Source organism: Herpailurus yagouaroundi, unplaced genomic scaffold, assembly GCF_014898765.1.
Source record: "Herpailurus yagouaroundi ecotype Mexico unplaced genomic scaffold, PumYag 205, whole genome shotgun sequence".
NCBI lineage: Eukaryota > Metazoa > Chordata > Mammalia > Carnivora > Felidae > Herpailurus > Herpailurus yagouaroundi.
Window position 1 is genome coordinate 10,005,768 of NW_024412436.1, and position 25,554 is coordinate 10,031,321.

At 45.3% G+C, this 25,554-nt stretch overlaps 2 long non-coding RNA genes across 3 annotated transcripts; one reads left to right on the top strand and one right to left on the bottom strand.

Annotated features, from left to right (window-relative positions):
- Nucleotides 1-1,000: 1,000 nt before the first annotated feature.
- Nucleotides 1,001-12,462, bottom strand: LOC121015118 (uncharacterized). 2 transcript variants are annotated; one of them, XR_005783629.1, is made up of 4 exons: nt 11,460-12,462; nt 10,615-10,822; nt 9,175-9,330; nt 1,001-5,566 (listed from the first exon to the last, which is right to left on the bottom strand). It is a non-coding gene; the product is annotated as an uncharacterized LOC121015118 (long non-coding RNA). The 2 variants fall into 2 exon arrangements; XR_005783630.1 differs by lacking the exon at nt 9,175-9,330.
- On the top strand, nt 7,999-24,433 carry LOC121015117 (uncharacterized). The gene is made up of 3 exons (XR_005783628.1): nt 7,999-8,170; nt 22,841-23,075; nt 24,197-24,433. It is a non-coding gene; the product is annotated as an uncharacterized LOC121015117 (long non-coding RNA).
- The last annotated feature ends 1,121 nt before the right edge of the window (nt 24,434-25,554 follow it).

Below are 25,554 nucleotides of genomic sequence, written 5' to 3' on the forward strand. Positions count from 1 at the left end.
CATAATGTGTAGGATTCAGTGTAGAATAAAAATGTAGACCCCTTTGTTAAAAAAAATTATTAATAGAGCATTAAACCAACTGTAGGGCCCTTTTAAACACAGGACCCAGTGTGACTGCTCAGGTTATATGCTCCTGAAGCTGGCTCTGGCTGGTGGGGTTGGGGGGGGGGTGGGTGGGCGGAGCTCACTTTTGTGGTCCAATTGTGAGATCTGTCTTAGGTTCTCTTCTGAATTGCTCACTTGCGGGTATTGCAAGGCAAGCCCATGGAGAGGCCATGTGGCAAGTCAACCACATGAGTGAGCTTGGAAGCAAAGAAACTACCTTCCCCCATCCCCACCCCCCCATCCCAGCAAGTCTTCAGATGATACCGCACACCTGAATGATACTTTCAACTTCATGAGAGACATTCAGGCAAAGGCACCTATCTAATCCATACTTGGATGACTAACATACACTAAGTATGAAATAATAGGTGTTTGTTGTTTTAAACCACAGGTGTTTGTTGTTTTTGAGGCTACTTTGTTACCCCACAAACAATAACTACTATAGTGTTATTTATTACTTTTGACCTATCGAAATGTATTATAATTTACACATGGGGGTGTTGAGTGAGTTTATTTATTATGTCATCTAGCCTTAACTAACTTCATCCTCACAGAAGCTGTCCAAGTGATTTTAAAACATTTCTGCAAAGAAACTAGAGATTGGAATTAAGGCTGATAATGCAAACAAACTCACCTCCAGAAAATGGCTCTTAAATACATTTGAAGGAAAAAAAATAACAATGACTAATCAGATCCGTCAAGATGATGACCAAAAAAAAAAAAATCAACATTTTTGAAATGTGGACTTACATCCCCTTGAAATTGTAGCTAATCATGGTAGTACATGTATAAAAATTATAAATAAGTAAATATTCATATGTTTGTGCATACTCAAATGTACTTAACTGATGGTTTGCATGATCCAAACAGATCGGTGATGGCTGTTTCTGTGCTTGAATAGGGTTAGGGGAGAACACCAGTACCCTGTTCTGAGGTCACTTGATTACAACACCATCATCGCAAGAGAGGACAATGGTTAGGTGGGCCAGGTGCAGCCTGGGACAGCAGTTTAGAGTGAGAAGCCATTTAAAATAATCAGGAAACTAACAAGCATTTCATGAAGATAGGGACTAGTCACAGCCACACTAAATCACAGTCACACATGATGGAGATGCATTATTCTTACTTGGATATTAAAGAGAAGAGTGATTCCAGAAGACTGGAAATCCACAGGAAAACTGTAATCATACATGCAATTTACAAAATAATTTTGGTTTGGATATATAATATTCATTCAGAAAAATATCTTAAAGACCTGTGTACAGTTTTACAAATAATAGTAACATGAACCTACTGTAACCACCACCTGGGTCGAGAATTAGAATGTGGCCAGCCATCTGGAAGCCTTCCAGGTATCTTCTCCAGTCATATCCCTGTCCCTCTACCCTGGAAGCCACTTTTGTTCTGACTTCTGTGATCATTCTTTTTGGGCTTTACTTGATAGTTTTACCACTTTGGCATGTCTCCATAAACAATATGGTTTGATTTTACCTGTCCTTATGACTGGAAATTTTACACAAATGGAAATCATTCCACATCGTATCCTTTTGCCTTTTACCTTTTGTTCAACACTGTTTGAGAGTCATTTGTGCTTCAAATAGCTACATCTATCTTTATTGATATACAGTCCTCATTTTATGAATATCCTACTTATTTATCCATTCTTTGTAAGAGAACATTTGGCTTATTTCCAGTTTTTAGTTATCATCAGGAATTCTGCCTTAAACATTCTGGTACATTTATCCAAGTGTACACATACATGAGTTTCTCTAGGACATATGTGATACGGAAGCACAGAGTTATAAGCTTATCTTTGCGTATCTTCAAATGGAGTGGATAACGACAATTCTTTTCCAAAGTAGTTGTACCAACTTACACCTCCCTTCCACTCCACAGTGTTTGGACTTCTCACTATTACACACCTTATCCAATCTTGGTATTGCCAAACTTTTGAATACTTGCCAGTCTCGTGGGTATGTAGAGTTATCTCTTTGTGGTTTTAATTTGCATTTCCCTCATTACCCATAAAATGCTTTTACACTTATGTATTGGCCATTTGGATTTCATCTTTGGTAATTTATTGGGTTTTGTCCATTTTTCTATTGAATTGAGTTTTTCTTATTGATATGGAGTAGGTTTTTAAAATAGATTTTCAATTTATTGACACATATATTACATATTCTGTAACATAACATATTTACATCTTCTTCCAATTTACAGTCTGACCTTTCATTATTTGTGTAGAATCCTTTGGTGAATACAAGTTCTTAATTTTAATGTAGCCAAACTCATGTATCTTTCCTTTCTGATCTTGTTTAAGAAGACATTGCATATATTTTTATGTGAAAGTATTCTATATTGTCATCTAAAAGCTTATAGTTTCACCTTTTACACTTAGATCTGTAGTCTACCTGGAATTCATCATTGAAAATGTCTTCCTCTCCTCATTCATCTGCCATGCGTCTTTTTCATATGTCAAATGTCCACACATGTGTTTATCATTTTTCTGTTCTCTCTATTCTGTTCCATTAGTCCATCTGTCCATTCTGTGCCAAGACTATGCTGCCTTTACTACAATTTAAAACAAATCTGGTGTCTGGTAGAGCAAGTCTTTCTACTTCATTGTTTTCTTCAGAAGAGTCAGAGATTCTTTGTGTTTACATCTAACTTTTAGAATCAACTTCTCAAATTTTACCAACACCTTGCTAGAATTTTGGCTAGGATTAAGATTACATGGAATCCATGAATCAGCTTGGGGAAAATTAGTATCCTTCCAAAATTGGGTCTTCTCATCCATGAATATGGTATATTTTTCAATTTGTTCAGGTTTTCTTTAATATCTCTCAATACAGTGTTAAAATTTTGTCTGTGCATATCTTCCATATGTTAAAAACATACTTATATTAATTGCTTCATATGTTTTACATAATTATTTACTGATTTATAGGAATACAATTGAGTTTTGTATATTGCTATTGTATCCAGCTACCTCGGAAAAATCCCTCATTAATTCTAATAATTTATCTGTAGGTTATTTTAGATGTCCTATGAACATACTGTTGTTGTTTTTCTTGCCCTTCCTTTGCACTGTCTAGGGCCTCCAGTATAACATTCAATATTATAATTTTTATGCATGTATCTTACACCTTTGTGAAACTGTAAGTTCAATGAGGGATAAATCATTGTACAACAGGGATATTCAATAAGCATTTGTTGAATGAATCATGGAATGAATGAGCTATTCCATCATCCAGATGGCTAATCATAGCAGAAACCATAAATAATCATGGAGGCAGGAGACAAGTTGACAAACTGGGTTAAAAATCAAAATCAGAACCAACAGTACAAAATATACTACTGGAGACCAACGTGTAGGTGCAGAATACATGCATTAGCCTAGTCAAGGACCTGAGCTGGGTACAGAAAGAGGGACAATAACTGATTTTCTTGAGCTTCTGGTACAATGTAAGGCACTTAAATTCATAACTCTCTTCCCTAAAGAAATTGTGGGTGGGGTTTTTTTTAGTGTGTTACTGTACTTCTACTACTTTTAGCATAAAGCCCAAATTTTGTATATTCTTGTCCCTGCCCACCTGTCCGACCTTGGTCTTAGAAGGGTCTAACCTCCCCACCTCCCACCTCATCATCCCTTGTTGTGTTCCACTCACTCTGACTTCTTCCTGGTTTCTAGAAAATTCCAAGCTTTCTCTAATAGTGCTTTGCCTATCTGTTCCTTCTACTTGGAACACTCTTCCCACCGTCCCTCCTCTGGCCATGCCTGTTAATTTGTCAGGTCTCTGCTCTATTGTCACTTTCTCAAGCAAGCCAACCCTCATTTTCACCATGTAGCTTAGCTACATGGTGTATACTCTTAAAGCCCCTGTACTTTTTCCTTAAAGGTTCTTACCAAAATAGCAATTTTATTCCTGTGTTATTATTCGACTAACGTCTCCTAATTAGATTGTAAATTCCAAAACAGGGGTGGCTGTGTCTAGCTTGCTCACTGCTGGCTTCCCCAGCACCTGGCTAGTGTCTGACACACACATGGCGGGTAAGAGTCACTTCCTGAACTAAAACCTGTAGATCTTCACTCTTGGCTTTCCTTTATGTCACTGCCCCTCTGTCCTTTCCCTTTCTCTCTGATGCCCTCAGATGCTCCCTGCTTGTTCCCACAGCCCTGTACCCTTGATTCTATGATGCTGCTTAACCATGTGGAACCCTATGCACCTCCACCTCCAGACTGGTCTTATTAAGTTCACCTTGTACTGTCAGCCCCTGCAACGTGTCAGGCACATAGTAGGCCCTGATATATATTAGCTTGACTAAATGAATAAATGCAAATGAATAATAAACAACGAATGAAGTGTGTATGTGCATACAAGTATTTGAGAGTCTCTTACCATGGGGCAGTCTCTTAAATGAAGATAACTAATTGCATGCTTTTATGATAATTTAGTAATTAATCCCCCTTTGAGATAGAACCACCTTACACCAAATTGCAGTCAGTTGTGAATATTCTTGCAGAGAGGATCTGGGTAGCGTATGCATGTGTAGATGTGTATGTAATATAATATATATTTTTTTCTTTCTAAAAAACCTTACAAAAATAAAGAAAATGTCAAAGCCTTTTAAAGGGCGCGATCACGCTGAGTAATACAACCCTTCCTTGATTTTTGCATTATTTCAGTATGAGATGTTTTTATGGCTCTTGCTAAAAATAAAAGACATTTCAGAGTTTCTCAGTAAATGAAGCACTGTAGACTTTTCAGTTTTGTTGTTTCCCCTAAAATTAATATAATTAATTAAAATCCCATGTGAGTGTGATTTACAATCTGTGAGTCAATGAGTCACAGACTCTTATGCTAATAGGGCAGTTCAGCTTTCTGAGCTCTTTACAAAAAACTGTGCCCCAGCGAAGGGCCAAGAACAGAGGTAAGGTGACAAAGAGGCCCAGAAGGAAGGACCTCTCTAACCAGGCCGTGGTATATTTATATTGTGTTTGGAATGGAGGAGTCTGAGGATGATTTGGAAAGACAACTGCTTTTATCAAGTGTAAGAAATTAGTTTAACTGAATTTAAATGCAATTACAGGAGCAGCTGGTGAAGGCTAATTTCTCTTCAGTCTGGTTTCTCAAGAACCGCACCCCCATTCTGTTCCCTGGGAAGGGATCAAGTTTCAAGCTTTACATCATTGACACCAACCCTTATAGGCTGGCCTTGGTGGAGGTCAGTGCTAGGAGCCACAGAGGACGGGGATTACCTCTCTCCTGGTGTTTACCTGAATTTGCTCCTCCCCTTTCCTTTGTAAAGAGACCCAAGGCCGGGTGCCAGCATCATGTTGACGTTACTTTGAAAGGCTCAATTTCCACTAGGGTCCATTCTGACTCGATCTCTGTCTAGATGGCACCGGGGCTGGAATCCAGGGTTTTTAGCTGCTTCTCCTGGTTCAGGATGGTGAATCCTGTGTGATGAGGAAAATCTTTGACTTCAAGAACTGAAAAGCTCTTAAATGTCATCTACCTGGGCCAGATCACTAACCTGATAGACTGAGAACAGACAGCCTGGGAGCAATATCCTGACTGCCAGTCCAGTGTTACTGGTACCAACACCCCACACTCCATAACCGCACCTCAAAAACGTCAGGCCCATTCTTTCCACACGGGAAATCCCTGCCACCCCAAATCCAGCTCAGTGCATGCACCTGATCCCCTCAAATGCACTAAAGTGAATACAGTGTTCGGGCCTGGTGTTTGGGTCAAGGCTTTGCCGTTCTTAAAATACGGAATGTATAAACCATCTCTGTCATCTACACCCCCATATAAAGGAACTTATAAAATCATTAGTAGGAGAAGGGATTGTCACAGATAAGAGAGAGGAAAGAGATAAGGACACTGGAAAAGGAGGTTTTGGGGAAGCTGATCAAAGGAAGAAAGAAGGTGGGCACTCTGGGTAAACACTGCAGAGGTCTCCTGGCCGGTCCTGGTCCTGCTCCTGGCTCAGATCAAGTGATCCTCCAAGTGGGGGGTTGGAGGGAGGCCCTGTGGAGTCTCACTTCCCCAAGGGTTACCTGGTTTCTAGCTCTGAAATGGTGGCCCCAGCGGGACCTGGGATTTCCTGTCTTGTGGGCAACCTCCCCAGGGGCCTCCACGTATGAGAAATGTCATGTGAAGCTTCTGGGTTTCTCTCAAGTGTCACCAGACAAGGGCATCAGCCACAGGCCGGGCGGGGCCGAAAGATGGCCAAGCTGCTCAGTGTGCCCATCCAGCCAGTGGCATCCCCCCACAGCCCCACGTTTCCTGGAACTTTACAGACTGCCAGATGCCTTCAAGACAAAGCTGATGGGCCCCGGGAACATGGCTCTCAACTCTCCCCAGCAACGAACGCTCTCCAAGGCCATCACCCTGCCGGCCCCCTCTTCACTCTCATCCTGCCTTATCTATGTGTTGGTCCCCCTTCCGCTTGGGTACAAGGCCACTCTCCCATTTCCCCCACCTTCCCAGGTGCTCACACATGAGCACACTGAGGCTTGTGCCTCGTGGGGCTGCAGGGACCCCCTGGGCCCTGGCCTCCTTGGAGATCTCCTCAGGCCCCTGCAGCTCACCTGTCTTCAGCATCCTCTCTCCCTCCTGTCACGCACACCTCCCTCTTGTCCCATGCAGGGCACTTCCTGAGGGCTCCTCATGTGGCCCCACGTTCAGCATTATTACTGAACAGACTAACACCTATAAAGGTTGTTCACCGCAGGCCTCAAGGCAGCATGTAGGCTCCAGATACTTGAAGATGGTTTGCCAAAAACAAAAGACTGACCCCCCCCCCCCCCACAGGAGAACCAAGGCTGTTATCAAAGCCAAAGGTCCCAATCTCATTTCCTGAAGGTTTGTTGCCTACAACCTAGGATTCAGGTCAGATGAAATTATCAATTCCTTTTATGGGGGCTCGCGTGTCTTTTTTCTCTTCCATGAATTGGCACATCACAGGGGCTTTCTCAAATTATCGGCAGGGTTTGGAGGAGAGGAGGGACCCCCAAATGCCTGTGAACATTAATAATGTTAGTAAGATCTATTGGAGGCGGGGTCCTAACACACACAGCTCAGCGCCCACGACACACAGCTCGTGCAGCTGATGGCCCCTGCCAGGCCCCGAGAGGTAACGAGGGTGATAAAGAATGGCAGTACATCTGTGACTCTTAACCCCCAAGAGGGACTCAGCTGTAAGGCAGACCTTACTGAAATCCTTACTTTCCTGGTTCAAACTAGCCAGCCCGAGGCCCCGGCTAGAAGAGCTTGCGGCTTCTGTCGGACAACCTGCTCACTCCTGTCTCCACACCAAACCTGCTCTATTCCAGGCTATTACTTTTATATGAAACTCTCTTCCCGATCAACTCATTTTGTTCAACCCCTGCTAACTGTCTTGCGACTCCCATCCCCCAGTGAGCCATACCGGGAAGACAGGGGACGGCGAGGGGGCAAGAGTGGGCATGGGGCAGGATGAAGTCACTGTCAGCAATGCACCTGCAGTCAGTGGGAGCTACGGCTGGTAAACGAACCTCAAGTTCAGCCCTCCAAGACCCACAGGCAGCCAGGCTTCTGCATAGGACTGGACGGGAGGAGCCCTTTAGGACCAGACAAGAAAGAGTTTTGTTTTCTGAGCATTGACTTGCAGCTCAGCCCATGTGAGGGCTGTTCACTGAGGTGTCTCAGCCAGGTGGTAGATTTCTCCTGTTGTCCTGTGACTTGGCTTGAAGCGGAAGATGACCCGTGTCACCTGGCACCCTGATAACAGAGAGCAAATTCCAGCAAAAAAGTGCCCATGCCTGGGCTGGCCATTCTTGTGCCCAGCAGGTAGCTCCCTGCCATCTGGCCACCTTAGAGGGACCACAGCCGCTCTGCTCCTCGCCCACCTGGCTTCAGCTGCCTCCCAACCCCAGTGACAGGGACAGCATCGCCAATACTAGGCATAAACCAGCCTCCGATTTACCTGCTTTCCTGCTCTGGGGACTGGGGACCAGGTCCCCTAATGCTGTTGTGCCCTAGTTTTCCACAGAGCTGATGCCCTGTCCCTTGAGGTAAGCAATCTTCCAACCTTATTTGCAAATACTGAAAATACAAAGCTCAAATGCATTTGTGGCACTCAGGGCACTGACATTTGTCAGGGGACTTCACCAGAGATTTCCTAAGGCATTAAGTGAAGAAAACAAGTACTGGATAGATGGGAATTTGGGGGCAAAGCGTGCACACATGTACATTGCGATGGCCACTTATTCTAATATAACATTACAAAGAGGAGGTCCAGAAAGAGATCAGGTAGAGGACCTGGGCAGCAAAGAACTGTCATAATTTCACCATGTTTCTTAAAAGGCGTTTTTAAAAGTGTGGTAGCTTGTGTTGCTCCTACAAATCTGAGCACTCTGTTCATTGGTTTATTTACACAGTGACTTATTTCGGGAGTACATTACAAGAATACACGTGATAAAATGTGAAAGTATAGATAGATACATGGGAAAACATGTATGGGAGGGAAATTTTAGAAAGGGAGGGGAAATCTGGCATGTGGATATATGGATTATAGGGTTACATGGATAATAGAGGTGAGCCACTAATCAAGAACAGATGATTGCTAAACACTGTCCTCTTCACTGGTGTTGGTGACATTAATCAACACCTGTATAAACAAGGTGCTGGCTCCACATGGGCTAAGACATGCTCCTGCCTTCCAAAAACTCAGGGTTTTGGGGCAAATAGAAGGGTCCTTGTCCAAATGGGGTCCTGTCACAGATTCGTAGAGAAAAGAAGACTGGGGTCAGCAATGTGGGTCCACATAAGTATCCCGGTGGAGACTCACCGTGTACCTGCTGATCTGTGCTGTGCTCCCCCCACTGCATGCATGTCTGGCCGGCAGCCCCACTTCTCCCTGGCTGAGGTCCATGGGGAACCTGGCCACGCCCCCATAAAGCAGCACCCCTAAACTGCTCCTAGCCAACATGCCCTCATCCGTAAAACACTCAGCATTGGTAGCACATCTCATGGTTGGAGCCACTCCTACTATAATGTCTAACAACTTGCTAAGTACCTGCATGGATTTATTTGTCTGACGAATTCACTTGAACACTGACCCAGAAGAAAGATTCAGTGTCTGATGACAGGGGGAAGAAGGCTGAAGCCAGGGCCACATCTCCACACACGTTGGTGTTGGCATTTCCGGAAGCAGTCCCCTCATTGAAGGAAACTGTGAAGACCAGGATGGGGGAGAAGGGAAGGAAGTTTTCGCAGCTCATCATTTGGCTAACACTGTTGCACTGATGGCAAGGCTCTCTGTCTAGATCAATTCTTGTGTTCATTTGAGCAAAGTAGTACTAACACATTTTTTAGTGTTTATTTATTTATTTTGAGCGAGCGAGTGAGAGAGAGAGAGAGAGAGAGTATGTGTGTGTGCACAAGCAAGGAAGGAGCAGAGAGAGAGGAAGAGAGAGAATCCCAAGGAGGCTCCATGCTGCCAGCACAGAGCCTGACGTGGAGCTTGATCTCATGAACTGTGAGATCATGACCTGAGCTGAAATCAAGAGTTGGTCCCTTAACTGACTGAGTCACCCAGGGGCCCCAATACTAGCCCGTTTTAATTCATGCATTTGATTTGTTTTTTCCAAGTAAAAAACTCTGGATTTGGTTTTGGCCCCATCTCTAGGCAATGTTGGAAAGAAACAAATTGCATTTCAGCACTAGAGTCTCACCCTGGATTCCCCTGGGTGGATCCTCACCCTGAAGCACCCAAAAGTCTCATATTGTCCACTGGATATTCAGTCTCTTCCTGTAATAGATCTTAATGGGAATCACTTATCTTTTTTCTCATCTCAAGAGTAATCCATTAAATTAGCTAAATCTGACTGCCAACCTTTATATCCAAAAATAATACAGAAAATAAAATTAAGAAAAAGTGTATACCTAAATCCAACTCTTTACTTTTCCAGCTAATATTTGATTATTTTAGACATAATTCAATGATGCTAGACTCTTTTCTAGTATTAAATTACTCATTTTTTTCTTTTTGAGTCAAAATCCTGATGGAGAACAAGTAAATCCTAGCGCCAGCTCTGTTCCCTGAATCTGTTGCTTCAAGGCCTCTTGACATCAGGCTCTCGCTGGGAGTTCTTGTCTGTCCTTGGGTCCCACTCCAGCAGACCAGGGGCCAGTGGGTACAGGAACCAGAAATAAGGCTTTCTCATCAGAAAGAGCTGAGCTGAAATTCCAGCACAACTACCCAGTTACTGTCTTGATGTTCTCATTTGCAAAAAGAGGTTCCTAACACCTACTTCACAGGCATTTTATAAGGAGTAAATAAAATAATAAATGTGAAAAGCTTAGCACGGTGTCTGGCTCACAGTAAGGATGACAGTCATCACCACCATGATGTCTTCCTTATCATCATTGTCACAGCCATCACTGATTCTTATAACCAATTCAAAAACAAGCCACACATTTCCTTTAAATCTCTGATTCCCAGTGGAGGGCTAACCTTGTGGAAAGGTGGTGGGATTTGTGTCCATCCTAGCTGTTAGCTCTGGGTCTGCCATCTCGGACAGCCTGCTTAGCCTCTCTGGGTCCTCTCACCTCGTCTGTCCAGTAGGGATGACAGTTGCTGGGAGGGTTAGCGTGGGGGTGCGTACAACGCATCCAGATCCATTAAAGATTGGCTTTCTGCACCTTCATCCTTTCTTCTTTCACTGTAACGAAATATTAGAAGAAATCGCACCCACATGAGATGCCACACATCTACCTAAAAGCCTTGTAATAGGCTAGGCAAAATATTTAGTCTCATTGCATCAGACTCTATTCTCTTTGGGCTCTGCTTACAATGGGTATTAATCACTTAATCATACAAGCTAATTCATACTCATCTGTTAATCAGTTAATGGCTCTTCCATAAGCATTTACATAATGTTTTTAGCCAGAAAAAAAAAATGCAGTCTCCCAAAGGCTCCTAGGAAGTGTCCCTGTGGTGAGCCTACCCTGCCTGGTGACAGGGACTACCTTCATGTGGAGAATCTTCCATAATGACCCAACGGCAGCCCATCCTGCCTGTGCCTGAGCCTGTGCCTGAGCCTGAGCCTGAGCCTGGGTCTGCTTGACTTGACAAGATCCCCATTTGTTTGCACGGGTCTGTTTAAATGCTTGCTCTCTGATGGCTGCGTTTCTTCACACACCCAGATGCACAGTACAATACCTGCCCCCTCTTGTTAGAGTGAATGCACAGCTGGGCTTGTGTCTTATTAGCAGGCTGGGGCTGGGTAAGGGGGCAGCAAGGAAGAAGGAAACTTATATCTTGGAAGCTGGCCACTTCTGTGTATAACAAATACAAACCGGAACCGGGTGACACTTGGGACCAACAGCATAAGCCAAGATAGAGGTCACTCTTGCAAGGAGTCTGTGTTCCTGGTAGAACGACACCAATAATCAAAGTTAAATGATTTCTTGCCATTGTACATTAAGACCAGAACATTGGAGAAAATGCCTCTTCAAGACTCAGGGTGCCCACTGTTGCACCATTTGGTTGTATAAACTTGTCACTATCTGCACCTGGGTGGCAGCTCAGCTGTGGTCAATCCCTGGGGGGGAGGATATTAACCCTTTTGGTGACAGAGGCTGGCTCGGCTTATTCTGCAACCATCTCAGTTTCTGGAAACAAGCCACATCATGTCTTGAAGGTGGAGAGTGGATGGAATCTGAAAGACGGTAGGTCACAGACTGGCAGAGAGGGCAAGGAATGATTGACAAGAACCGTGGGCGAATCTCTGAGAGGTTGTGTGACTTTGTTTGTATTGAAACATAAACTGTGGATTGGATGGGGCTCAGACATTTGGCTACAGCACACATTTGGAAAACGCATCAGCCACAGCAGCCACAGCACCTAACGCGCATCTTTGTTTGAGTAACGCTGATGGGAAGTGACTCAGCAAAGGCTGTAAAATGGGTTGCATCGGGAAAGCCAAAGACTTCTGCTCCCAGGTCAGATCCTGAAGGCTAAATCCAGAGTTTCACTTCGTTCTTGGATTTGCTGCTGCTGCCTCCACTGGGGCCACCGGATAGCCAAGGGCCTGGGATGGTCTCCAGTCGTCTCCAGCACCCTGGCTTGGGAAGCAGGCTTTGAGTCCAAGGGTGGACATCTCTGTGGCTAGCCATCTGGTTAATGCTCATCACGCCCGTGTGGGACGCCAACAGGGAACAGACTTAGGACAGAATCAATAATCTGGCAAGGAGGAGGAAGCTCACAGCTTCACAGATGAGCTCCTGAGCATTAATTAATTTATTCATTAATTCCATAATAATTCATTAAGGGCATATTATATGACAAGCAATGCGAAGACATAGAGTGATGGTGCCATTATAAAGATATATAAAGACATACCTTTATGATATATAAGATATACCTTTAAGATATATAAAGACATGTCTTTAGGAAGCCCATACTGGGGGAGCAAGACAACCACACGGACGTGTAATCAGAGTACAACCTTAATAAATAGTGTTTTTGTAATGTGTACAGAGTGTTACAGGACTATAAAGGAATATGCAAATCTGAGGAATTCCATTAAAGCTTCACAGAGGAAACGGCATGAGGGCTGCAGCTCAAAAGGTGACTGGGAATTTCTACAGACACGGGAAAAGGAGAAAGTAGCAGACTTTAAAATCAGGCAGACCAATCCGCTAGCCCTAGATCTACTTGTGCAATGCTGACTTCAGTATTTAGTCTCTGTTTCTCCATCTGCAAGATGGAAATAATAAGCCTATCTTGCAGAATTTTACAAGAATTGGAGATCATCTATATTCAAAGAAGTCGTGGCTTTAGCACGTTAACCAGCTGGGTCTTGAAAGAGGACGTTTTATATAGCTGGTATACCATGAGTAAAAACAGAGACATGTGGAAAGAAACAGTACATTTTGCCAACAGGAGGTAGTTTACCACATCGGGAAAGTAGGCCTGGGAGGAGGAAATAACAGATGACTCCAGACAGATGATTGGGGTTCATTTATGATGAGCCAGGACCGTCTTAGGTGAAGAAGAGCCAGGGTCATTCAGGCTTGCCCATGACCGCTCTGCCCAAGGGCTCACTGCGAGTCTGCTTCACGGGTGGCTTCCGCCCAGTCTTCCCGGTTCTTCCTCCTCCCCACGCCTCCTCCGTCCATCATACTCTGACAGTCCCCACGCCATGCCCACGGCTCTATCCTCAGCATCGCCATATGCCATTCCTCCTAATTCTTTAGCAGTCACGTCTATTTAGAGCTGTATTGAAAGTCACTTCTATCACTTCTCCTGCAGGTGCATTCTAAGAATACCCAACAACAAAAATCCAAACAGGCAAACAAAGAAATGACAGAGAGATCTTGATGACACCGAGAATTCATTGCCCTCTAGACTTTGCTTTCTTCAAGAGTTAGTTGGAAAGAATAATATTACCAACTTCGTGGGATTAAATGAGATAATTCCGTGAAGTGCAAAGTAAATCCTTATCAGCTTATTAGCTGCTATTATTATGATTGTTCCTAGCTTTATAAAATAGGTAACCATTCAATACATTTGAGTGCTTACTATGTGCACAGAATCAAAACATTCCTTTACAAACATATAATTCACCTACAACTTTTTGGGCAGATATATTCTGCAGAGAAGAAAGCACAAGCATATGGGAGCAGTATAATTTAATCACCACCTAATTAGCCAAACTATTTAAAATCAGCCTTACAATGATGATGAAAACATTCTCACTTCTAAATGCCGGAAGCTGCGTCTTCCTGTAATTCTCTCCCTGGAAAACTGCGCACTGAGGGGCTCTTGGCTCAGTGTGGACGCTTCCTCTCCATCACATTCAGACCTCACTGAGTCTAGTCATTTCCTTGCTTTGTCATTAGAGGAGGCCAGGATGGCCTCTGTTATCTTTCCTCATTTTCTTGATGTTTCTCCTAGTGGTGATTGTCCTTTGTGTGGGAGGATGTGCCTGAGATAGGGATAATAGGACCCAATATTTATTAAGACTTGCTACATGGTGGGGGTGCCTGGGTGGCTCAGTCGGTTGAGCGTCTGACTTTGGCTCAGGTCATGATCCCACAGTTCGTGGGTTCAAGCCCCGCATCAGGTTCTGTGCTGGCAGCTCGGGGCCTGGAGCCTGCTTCGGATTCTGTGTCTCCCTCTCTCTCTCTGCCCCTCCCCTGCTCATGCTCTCTCTCTCTCTCAAAATTAAATAAACATTAAAAAATTAAAAAAAAAAAAAGACTTACTACACGGCAGAGGCCATTTAAGCATTTCACTTTTGTTTTTCTTGAGAGAAAGTGAGCGACATGAGACAGAAGGAGAGAGAGACAGAGACAGAGAGACAGAGAGAGAGAGAGAAAGAGAGAATCTTAAGCAGGCTCCATGCTCAGCGTGGAGCCCAATGAGGGGCTCAATTTCACGACCATGAGATCATGACCTGAGCCGAAATCAAGAGTCAGAAGCTTAACGGATAAGCCACTCAGGTGCCCCCAAACATTTCACACTAACCCTCCCATAGCCCTATGAGATTAACACCATGAGTATCTCCATTTTCTAGAAGAAGCCAAGGCTCCAAAGGGTTAAATAACCTGCCCAAAGTCTCTCAGCTGGTAGGTAGTGCAGCCAATATCCACCCCCAGGCAGTCTGCTTCCAGCTTCCCTAAGAGTCAGATAATCCAAAAGCAGTAGAAACCTTTGGGCTAAGAAGAGGCAGTTGCTGGGGCGCCTGGGTGGCGCAGTCGGTTAAGCGTCCGACTTCAGCCAGGTCACGATCTCGCGGTCCATGAGTTCGAGCCCCGCGTCGGGCTCTGGGCTGATGGCTCGGAGCCTGGAGCCTGTTTCCGATTCTGTGTCTCCCTCTCTCTCTGCCCCTCCCCCGTTCATGCTCTGTCTCTCTCTGTCCCAAAAATAAATAAACGTTGAAACGTTGAGAAGAGGCCGTCACTGTGAGCGAACCCAATTCTTAACTCGTTTCCCAATTAACCCAAAGCTTCTCTTACAGAGTTTAGAGGAAACCCTGTTTTCAGACTGTCCAGTGATGAAATTATGAACACCCAAGCCAGGTAAATAAATGTCCAATGGAAGGTTTCTCTGAACAGCTAATTATAAAAAAAAAAAATCTGTTATGACAGAAAAGCCCAGAGAAACTTAGAACAGAGTAAGAGGCCACAGTGTTCAAAGAATCAATCAAAAAGGAAAAACACTGTAAATACGGAGAAAGCCCACGAACCGAGACCAAAGTACAAGACTCTCAGCAGGAATGTTCTACAGAGGATTAAAGTGTTTGACAGACAACTGGGCTAGATGATTTTAAAAGATCTTTCTAAACCCAGAGATGCCATTATTCAATCAGGAATGTAATTTTTTTTAAGTTCCCAGTGTTCATGTTTTTAATCTCGTGGACTAATTCATAGCAGGTCAGCATAAGTTTGGCGCTGCCATTGCCTCCAAACATTTCCACATCCAAATTCCACTGTGCACACCAAACCCCACGTGTTGGCTCCACTGACCCCTTCTTTCCATGCACCTTATCTCGGTTAATGGTCTCACCATTGCCAGTCACCCCGACCTGGTGCTCAGAGTCTTCCTTGACTCCTCCTATACCCTCGGGCTCCACATCCAACTGGTCAACAAGCACGATCAGCATCTAAAGTGTCTTCCCTAGCTGTCCTCTCCTACCCCACCATGGCCCTGTTGGTGCAAGTAAGTCATACTACAGTACCTACTGTGGACTAAAGACACAAAGATGAAAGTCATGGTCCTTCCCCTCAAGGAGCTCACAGCCTGGTAAAGGAGACAGGCTTATACACAGAACTCAAGACCCAGGCAAGAGGCATACAGGAGGTACAGTAAATGATACAACAGATCAATATGTATCAAGCATCTTGTTACCTCACCTGGTCACAAAAGGCTCCTAGTCCACCTGCCTTGTCTCCTCATCCTGTCCATTACTCACACTGCCAGCCTAACAATCCCCTCTTTTGGTGTCACTTGATGCTCAGAAGCATAAGGGCACCTGGGTGGCTCAGTCGGTTGAGCATCCAACTCTTGATTTTGGCTCAGGTCATGATCTCACAGTTTTGTGAGTTCGAGCCCCCCATCAGGCTTTGCACACTGACCTCAAGTAGGCTGCTTGAGATTCTCTCTCTCCCTCTCTTTTTGCCCCTCCCCCACTAGTGCTCTCTCTGTCTCTCTCAAAATAAACAAATAAACTTAAAAAAGAAGAAGAAGAAGAAGTGTTGGATGGCTGCACTTGTCCAGGTATGTGAAGGGCAGATTTCTGTGCCTTATGCTGAATATAACCTACTGCAGAAGTGACGGGTGCTTATGAGCTTGTCCAGAGACGTTTCCGGAGTAAGATGAGCCCCCGGGAAAACAGAGGCATTATATGATTGGCAAGAGGACTAATACCAGACTCAAAAAGAATATTCACAGAGGTGGGAGGAAACCAGGAAAGAGAAAGACAGGGAAGATAGAGTGACAAGAAGTTGAAAACAGTCAGTGGCAACGAATGTTGCTGAAATTTAAGCCAGAAGAGAACTAAAAGCCAGCTACTGGTTGCCTACTGGTTTTGCAAAAGCTACACCTTTCCATTGATTGGATCAGATATCAGGCTTCATGGGTTTGTGATTTGATTATGAGGTACAGGAGGGCTGCAAGGATCCCTGTATCCCCTTTTAACATGACTGGGAGTGAAAAAGATGTATTTAAAGCATTCCATCCTATATTCAATTTATTTAAGCCCAACATGTTGGTTTTTCCTTTTTCTTTTTTTTTTCTTTTTTTGAGAGAGAGGGAGAGTGAGGGGGATGGGGCAGAGAGAATGGGAGAGAGAGAATACCAGGCAGGCTCCACGCTTAGCATGCAGAGCCCAACATGGAGCTCAAGCCCACAACCATGGCATCATGACCTGAGCCATATCAAGAGGGAGACGCTTAATGGACTAAGCCACCCAGGCGCCCCCAACGACTTGGTTTTAACTGCTGAGAGCAGAGACCATCTCGTTTCTCTTCATATCCTTATCCCATGGTAACCAGCAGTGTTTGATGCATGTTTGTTTGTTTGTTTGTTTGTTTAGGACAATGGTAATTTTCCTGTAATTTGTTCTTAACTAAAATATTTGAGGGTGCGTGGAAAGGGTTGCTTCCACCAATGGTTTCAAACATCGTTCATTGGGTTTTTTGTTCTATTGATTTGCATTCTCTCTAGAGAGGCAACTAGCTGAGTAGGCAAAAATAAACTTTCAGGGGCGCCTGGGTGGCGCAGTTGGTTAAGCGTCCGACTTCAACCAGGTCACGATCTCACAGTCCGTGAGTTCGAGCCCCACGTCGGGCTCTGGGCTGATGGCTCAGAGCCTGGAGCCTGTTTCCGATTCTGTGTCTCCCTCTCTCTCTGCCCCTCGCCCGTTCATGCTCTGTCTCTCTCTGTCCCAAAAATAAATAAACGTTGAAAAAAAAATTTTTTTTAAAATAAATAAAAAAAAATAAATAAATAAACTTTCAGAGATCACATTTGAGTAATCACAAATTCTGAACTTATATTGGCCCAAATTAAGATTTATTTTCGTAATTTTGGCAGCTCTGAATTTGCAGTGTAAGTCAACAAGAAAACAGGACTCACATTGCCCCCATAACCACCAAACAATTTATAAACAACTTGGATGGAAGCTTCTATGATGCAAAGCAAATCTGCACCAGTATGCCACATCAGGTCAGATGGCAGGACTCACTTTACGTTCACCCTATTTCCTGGATGGACAGTGCCTGGTCCTAAATGTTCCCTTTATTTCTATTTTTATTTTTTAAATGTTCTATTTATTTGTGAGAGAAAGAGGGGCAGAGAGAGAGAGAAGGGGGCAGGGGATCCGAAGTGGGCTCTGTGCTGACAGCAGCGAGCCTGACATGGGGCTCGAACTCACGAACTGTGAGATCATGACCTGAGCTGAAGTCAGATGCTCAACCGACTGAGCCACTGAGTCGCCCCCAAAATGTTCTCTTTTTTAAAAAAACTGACTTAGTATGCAGGTACTAGGGTTCTGATGTTTCTGAACACACTGGATTCTGAGCCACCCCAATGGCTCCGCACACAAGGTCATTTACAACATGTAGCAGTAACACGATTGCACACGATTTACAGAGGAAATAATCATTTGCTATGAAATTATCAAAAGCTTCCCTTCTGGCCATCCTGAGAGCAGTTCTCCAACAGTTTTCCCTTAGGTTAGCCCCAGAATATTCTGGAAGTCTCTTTATTTATAATCCTGGCACTGACCTCCTATGTCTGTGAGGTCTTTACCAAATCCAAGCGGGTGGACAAGCACTGATTCCCTGTCACTGGCCTCACCTTGCCAGGTTCTCCCAATACCTCCTAAGCCTTTTCAAACAGAGGGCTCACCCAGCCTGCCCAGGGCCAGGGTCCATCAAGCCTTATCTGCTCTGTTGAGAGTTGGCATCCCACGGCTCCTGGCCCAGCCTGCAGCAACAGCGGTTCAGCAGTGGCCCTCACACCAGGAGCCTGTGCACACAGGCGTCTCCCTGGGGCCCGGGGGGAAACAGACAGAAAACCCTCATTGAAACACTGGCTCAGCAAGTTCCATTATTCATGGACAGAGAGAAAGCAATGGCGCTGAACTTAGGCACCGCGTGTCCTGACGGCCAACATGGGGAACAAGTGGGGGTTCAAACCACAGTGCACTCAACCTTCTCTGGGCGTTAGAGGAGGTCCTAAAGCACTTCTGTGTCCCCATAACGTGGGATCTGAATACCTAGGGCTGACAAGAAAGGTAGGTCGACACGTCTCTTTTATGTTACAAATACCGCCTTGACGTTCTGAAAACATGAGTGAGCCACCTACTAAAAGCACATCAGCACACACACTTGCAAAGTCAAACTCCTTCCTTAACCAAATGGCCTTGAGAAGAGATGTGTAAAGAGACATACGATCCATGCTTAGCCTCTTGAGGGGGTGCTGGATTTCTAATTGACATATAAAAAAAGTAATTGCTTGAATCCACTGTAAACCTGAAGAGGCTTGATCCTGCTTCCTCCCAGCCAAAGAGCCCGTCGGTAATTTTTTCTCTTGTTCATCACAACAGGCGCTGCATCCAAGACATTGCCCAACTCAAATCCGGTAATTCCCTCCAAGACCATCATAACCTTCCAAAATAAGCTTGTTCGTTTAAAATAGCCTTGTCAATAGCACTCACCAACTCACACAGAGCAAATAATGATTTATACCTGAAAAAAAAAGGGAAAACTGTCAGCCTCTGGCTCATCCTAGAGGAAAGAGTGATGAATTCACAGGCTACTGTTTCAGTAATTTTTACTTTAAAATGTAAATTGTATTTTTTTGTTGTTGTTACAAGAATGACACATGAGCATTATGGAAAATTTAGGAAGACCACTAACCAAAAAAAAAAAAAAAAAAAAAAATAGTAGCCAATTAATTAGACGAACTATAATCCCACAGTGGAGATATAACCTCTGGTATTTTGGCTTATACTCTTCCAGATCTATCTTTCTTTCTTTTTCTTTCTTTCTCTTTCTTTCTTTCTTTCTTTCTTTCTTTCTTTCTTTCTTTCTTTCTTCTTTCTTTCTAAGTCCATCCTCCATGGCACCATGATGCTCACAGTCCTTATTTGTGAGGCCATTGTAGAAGATGAAATCTGTGTCAAGAAATAACTATGAACACACTGGATACTTTTAGCCACTGAAACCCAACAAGCCTCTTGGAGTGCTAGGTCAGGCTCAGTAGGTTCAAACCACAAGAGCTGGCTTCATTGATTGGGTGTTCGGCCACATTTTCATGCCATAGAGTGGCTCTCAGCACTGGGCGGGAGCAGCGACCCGGGGGGAGCCAAGAGGGCTTACTGTAAGTCAACATGTTTGTTGATCCTGGACCAGTGGCTGAGCCGGAGGACAGGGAGAGCCCTGCAGGGCAGACAGACAAAGAGCAGGGAGAAGGAGCTGGAACATGGAGGGGCAAGCACTGTGTGCTGTCTTCTCGGGGGGAGAGAGAGGCCCTGGGATTCTTTCCATCTGCAGAGACTGCAGTGGTCAATGCCCCCATGGCCTGTGGGGCTTTGGGTATATGTCACAAGAGGGTCCTCTCCCCAGCGGGAAAACTGTTTATTTGGCATCTGACCAAAGGCATTAGGGCTCCTTTGAGAAACATTTGATCGGAGCCCAGAATTTTCATGTACGCTATGGAGAAAGGAGGTCAATTTAAAGAAAATTTAGATAGAACAAGAGCCACAACAAAGCAGCCTCTTTAAGGGGCAAAGGCAGGGATGCGATGTTTCTAGGGCAGAGACACTGACCCCGTTCCCATTCTAGGAAAGGGACACTGACCCCATTGAAATAAACAAAAAAAGCTCCTCAAAGAGGCTCACCAAACCCAGGCAGTCACGAGCGGGAAAGAGGTCCTCACGCCTCTGCAGTCTGGCCAGGGACCAACGTCTCCATCAGCCTTGACACAATCAGTTCTCTTAATATGGGGAGGCCCTGGGATCACAGCAAGCTCCCCTGGGCAGCTGCTTTGCCTTCAGTGATCTGCGAAAGCCTGTGCAAGTGCTGTTTCCACCAGAGCTGGAAAGTGTCGATATATTGTGGGGCAGGGAGGACCTCATGTTTCCCGAGCTCTTGCTAACAACAGAGTAGTCCACGTTTCCTCACTTACCCCTTACAGTCACCCTAAGATGCTCAGTACTCTTGTTCCCACCTTGCAGATGAGAACGCTGAGGCTCCGATCGTGGGAGGGATCTGCCCTGGGTCCCACAGCAAAGTGACAGAGCGGGTATCCAAAGCCCCTGCATACTGGTGCCAGAACTCATGTCCTTGACCTTCTATGCCGTTCTGATCTCAGTCCCCTTCAGAGTGTTTCTTTCTTCTATCCCACTGACTTCCTCCTTTTTATGAGAAGAATGGAGAGTCTTTATAGGTGACGGTAATGAACGCGAGAGCTTAGTTTTTCATAGACCTCTGCCTCCTGCAGGAAAGGATCAGAAGTCAGCATGGCGGTGATGTTTTGTATTCCTCTGCCGTAGCTTAATTAAGGGAGCGCGTTGTGCCGTGATTACTTAATACATTTAACATTTAATAATTATCCAACACGTAGCCAGTATTCCAAGACAGACGCATCCGGAGAATCAAGAACGAAAAGGCAGGAAGGAGAAAGGGAGGAGTAGATGAGGCGTTAAGGAGTAGACAAGGTTTGAGGGGGAAGATGAGGTTTGCTGCCCTGCGCATTCTTAGTGTGGCTGCAATGGCCAAGGCACCACGGCCAACGCTGATTCCCTTCCAATAAGAGCAGCGCTGTTCCCTGGGCAGGGAGCTGGCCGCTGAGCACACTGGGGGAGCCCTGTCCGCAGGACACAGATTCCGCTTGCGGTTTTCCAAGGGAGGGACCGATGGCCCCCGGCCATCTGTGCTCTCTGCCGGACCCCACAAGGTTTGACCGTGACAGCTGAGGGGGGGCTAGGATTGCAGCCGTGAGCACACTGGAAAAAAACAGCTGCTGCGGGTCCTTTGCTCGCTGGCCTGCGCTCCGCTGGCGAGTGGGACATTACGGCCTTTGTTATTCACGAAGCATTTGGAATCTCTGTCCATTTAAGGAAGGAAGCCGCGGGGTAATCCAGCCCTGGCTGTGCCATTGACGAGTGACTCACTCATTTCTGCCACGTGAACTGTGGGTGAACCCGGGCCGCCGGGGCTCAGGCCCTTCCTCGGACGTGGTCGACAGCCTGCACTTGATTAAACTTAATGGATTCCTGAGGCATACGTGCGCTCTATATATTAAGTCAAATTAAGCCCTGTGCACCATAAACCATGCTTTCTGTTTGTTTTGATAACATTAGAGAGTTGGGAAGGAAAAGAGCAGGTTTAGGATAAGAGCAAGAGCCCGGCCACATTGGTTTACCCCAAAGGGAATCCAAGCCAGCGCCGGGCACCCCCGGGGGCGGTGGGGGCGGGGGGGGGTGCGGGGGCAAGGCTTGGGGGTGGGGGCTTCAGCTGGTGGGCCGCCTGGACCGGGAAGGGCTGAGGGCGCAGTGCAGAGTGGAGCTCAGTCCCTGGAGAGGGGAAGCCGTGGATTTGGATTCCATCCCTGCCCTACCGCTAACGAGCGGTGTATCCCTGGGCAGCTAATGCCTCCTGCTCTTAGCTTTTTCGTCTGTGGAATGGCCTGTCTCGGCTTCAGAGGGCTGGCAGGAGGGTAACATTGGCCAAGGGTTTAGCACAGCACAGGGTGCACCGCGAACATTAAGAAAGGTAGGCATATACACACAGGTACACCTGCATATATGTGTATACCTCTGCATGTATACATGCTTAATGTAAATATCAGGCTATCTAGGTATATACGTATACCTAGATAGTGTACTTATCGGCCTGTATAGAGACAGATCAGCCCATGTCGATACAGACGCAGACATAGATAATGCACGTCTCAGCACATAGAGATAGAGATATATACATACACATACATAAAATATCTATTGGCGTATATGGGTATATGTATGAGGTAGCAGGGAGCCTGGGCAGGGTCGGCAGAGGGGACGGTATGGCAGAGGAGGGGTGACCCCAAGGCCCGCACCTACCTGAGCCATGAATAGAGCCCCTCCTCGGGGCTGCTGGGGTAGGAAGCCGACATTTATCAGGTGACCCCTTATTGGAGAAGCGATGTCTTCTCATGTGGTTTTTGCTGTTTCTAAAAACAGAAAGCAGAGGCTGCAACCGTGGCCAAGATCGTTCAGGGGAGACTCCTTTGGGAACCAGTAGCTGACGCGCAGCAAGTGACGCCCTCTGGCCGGAGGGAAGAAGAAGCTCAGGGGCCAGTCGGGAGCTGGGGACAGACGCCTGCCTCTCTGGGCCTTGCATCCATGACTCTGGAGTTAGGTTCCCAGGCCCCCAGGAGGGAAGCAGCTTGGGTGTAAGCCGGCAAAGGAAAAAGGGGTAAGTTTTTCCCGGCAAATCGCTCTGTCCTGACAGAGCCACCAGCAGCCTCGTCCCACAACCCAGCATGTGACATGGCTCTCTGCGCACCAGTCCTTCTGCTTCTCCGCCCACTTTCACTTCTCCTCTGTCCTTATCTTGGCCTCCCCTCTGGAGGAGCGGGTCCGGAGCACCGTGCCTGCGGGGCAGGGACAGGATGGAGCACTTGTGGTGCCTCTGCTCCAACCGTGGAAGAGACTTTAGGCCCCTGAGTCCAGCGAGTCTCAGGGTCCTCACCGTGAGAACAAGTGTACCAGATCTGCGAGGACCCAGTGAGGTCGCGCGTGTGGTGGGAGACGCAGGCTTTGGAAACGAATACAACATTGCACACACCTACCTCTTTCAGGGACTTGCACCCCCAGGGACTCTGACAAGCTGGCTCATGTCCTTGCCACCACCACTAGAGCACTATGAGAGCACACAAAAGCTGTACGCTATGGCCTGGCTTGTGCCTCCCCCAAATTCACATTTTGAAGTCCTCATCCCCAAAGTGATGGTTTTGGACGAGGGGCCTCTCGGAGGCAATTAGGTTTCCAGGGAGTCATGAGGAAGGGGCCCTCGCGATGAGCTTAGTGTCCTTTGTAGAAGAGACACTGGAGAGCTGGCATTGTCTCTCTCCCTACCACGTGAGGACTCGGTGAGAAGGCTTCCACACGCCAGGAAGAAGGCTTTCACCAGAGCTCGACCAGGTTTGCAGTTTGATCTTGGACTTCCGGCCTCCAGACGTGTGAGAAGAGGACACACTTGTGTCCTATCAGCCACCCGGCCTGTGGTGTTTTGCTGTGGCAGTCCGAGCTGAGTGGGACACACACATCTCAGGCTTATAACACTGACAGCAGGCTAGGGCGATCCCTACTCAGCCGTGGGGCCATGACACCAGTGGGCCAGGGACTCTAGTTAGCACAGGATGAATGCTGAGCTTTCCAAAAAGTTTTGAAAAGCAATTTGGTTTTCCTTTGGTTTTTGAATGTGAATGATTCCAAAAAGATGGTGGGTTTAAATGTGGGACGGATATTGGTAGAAAGAATGTACAATAATACATGTTCTTACATAATGTAAAAGTGACTGTCATACATTTTCAGAGCACGTGGGCAGGTACAGGTGGGAGAGAAGTGTGGGGAGCAGCACAGAATGTCACAGCTCCACGAGACGGTAAATGATGGCACCCGGGCACACTGAGACATCGGTACATTCACGCTCACCCTCCTTCACATCTAGTGAACAGATATTTCACAGCGAAGACGTTAATCTCCTTCTGGTCAATAGTTCTCAGCCAAATGATCAAAATAAAATACATCACTCATCGCAAGAAAAAAAACGATAACTATGTGTGGTGATGGATGTTAACCAGATTTATTGAGGTTATCATTTCAGAATACATACAAATACCAAATCATTATGCTGCACACCTGAAACTGAAAGCGTGTTCTGTGTCAATTATACCTCAATAAGTTCAGACACACACACACATGCATACACACATGAATACATATACACATGCATACACACATACAGACGTATACACATGCAGACATACACATGCATATATACATACACACATACATATATATGTACACACATATGCATATATACACACACATACATATATACATACACATGTGCATATACACACATGCATACATATGGACACATGCATGCATACATACACACGCATACATATAGAAACACACACATACACATACACACATGCATATATATATACACACATACATATACACATACACACATGCATATATACATACACATATGCATATACACACATGCATATATATGCACACATGCATGCATACATACACACGCATACATATAGAAATACACACACACATATACACATACACACATGCATATATACATACATACGCATACATATATACATACACACATACATATATACATACACACATGCGTATATACATACACACATGCATATATACATATACACATGTATATATACGCACAATGCATGTATAAATACACACATACATATGTACATACACACATGCATATATACATACACATATGCATATACACCCATGCATATATACACACACATGCATGCATACATACACACACGCATATACACATACACACATACATATATACACACATGCATATATACATGCACACGTGCATTTATACATACATATGCATATACATACATGCATATATACGCACACGTGCATTTATACATACACACGCATACATATGGACATACACACATGCACATACACACATGCATATATACATACATACACATATGCATATACACCCATGCATATATACGCACACGTGCATGCATACATACACACATGCATATACACATACACACATGCATATATACACACACATGCATATATACGTACACACATGCATATACGTACACACATATGCATATATACATACACACATACATATATAC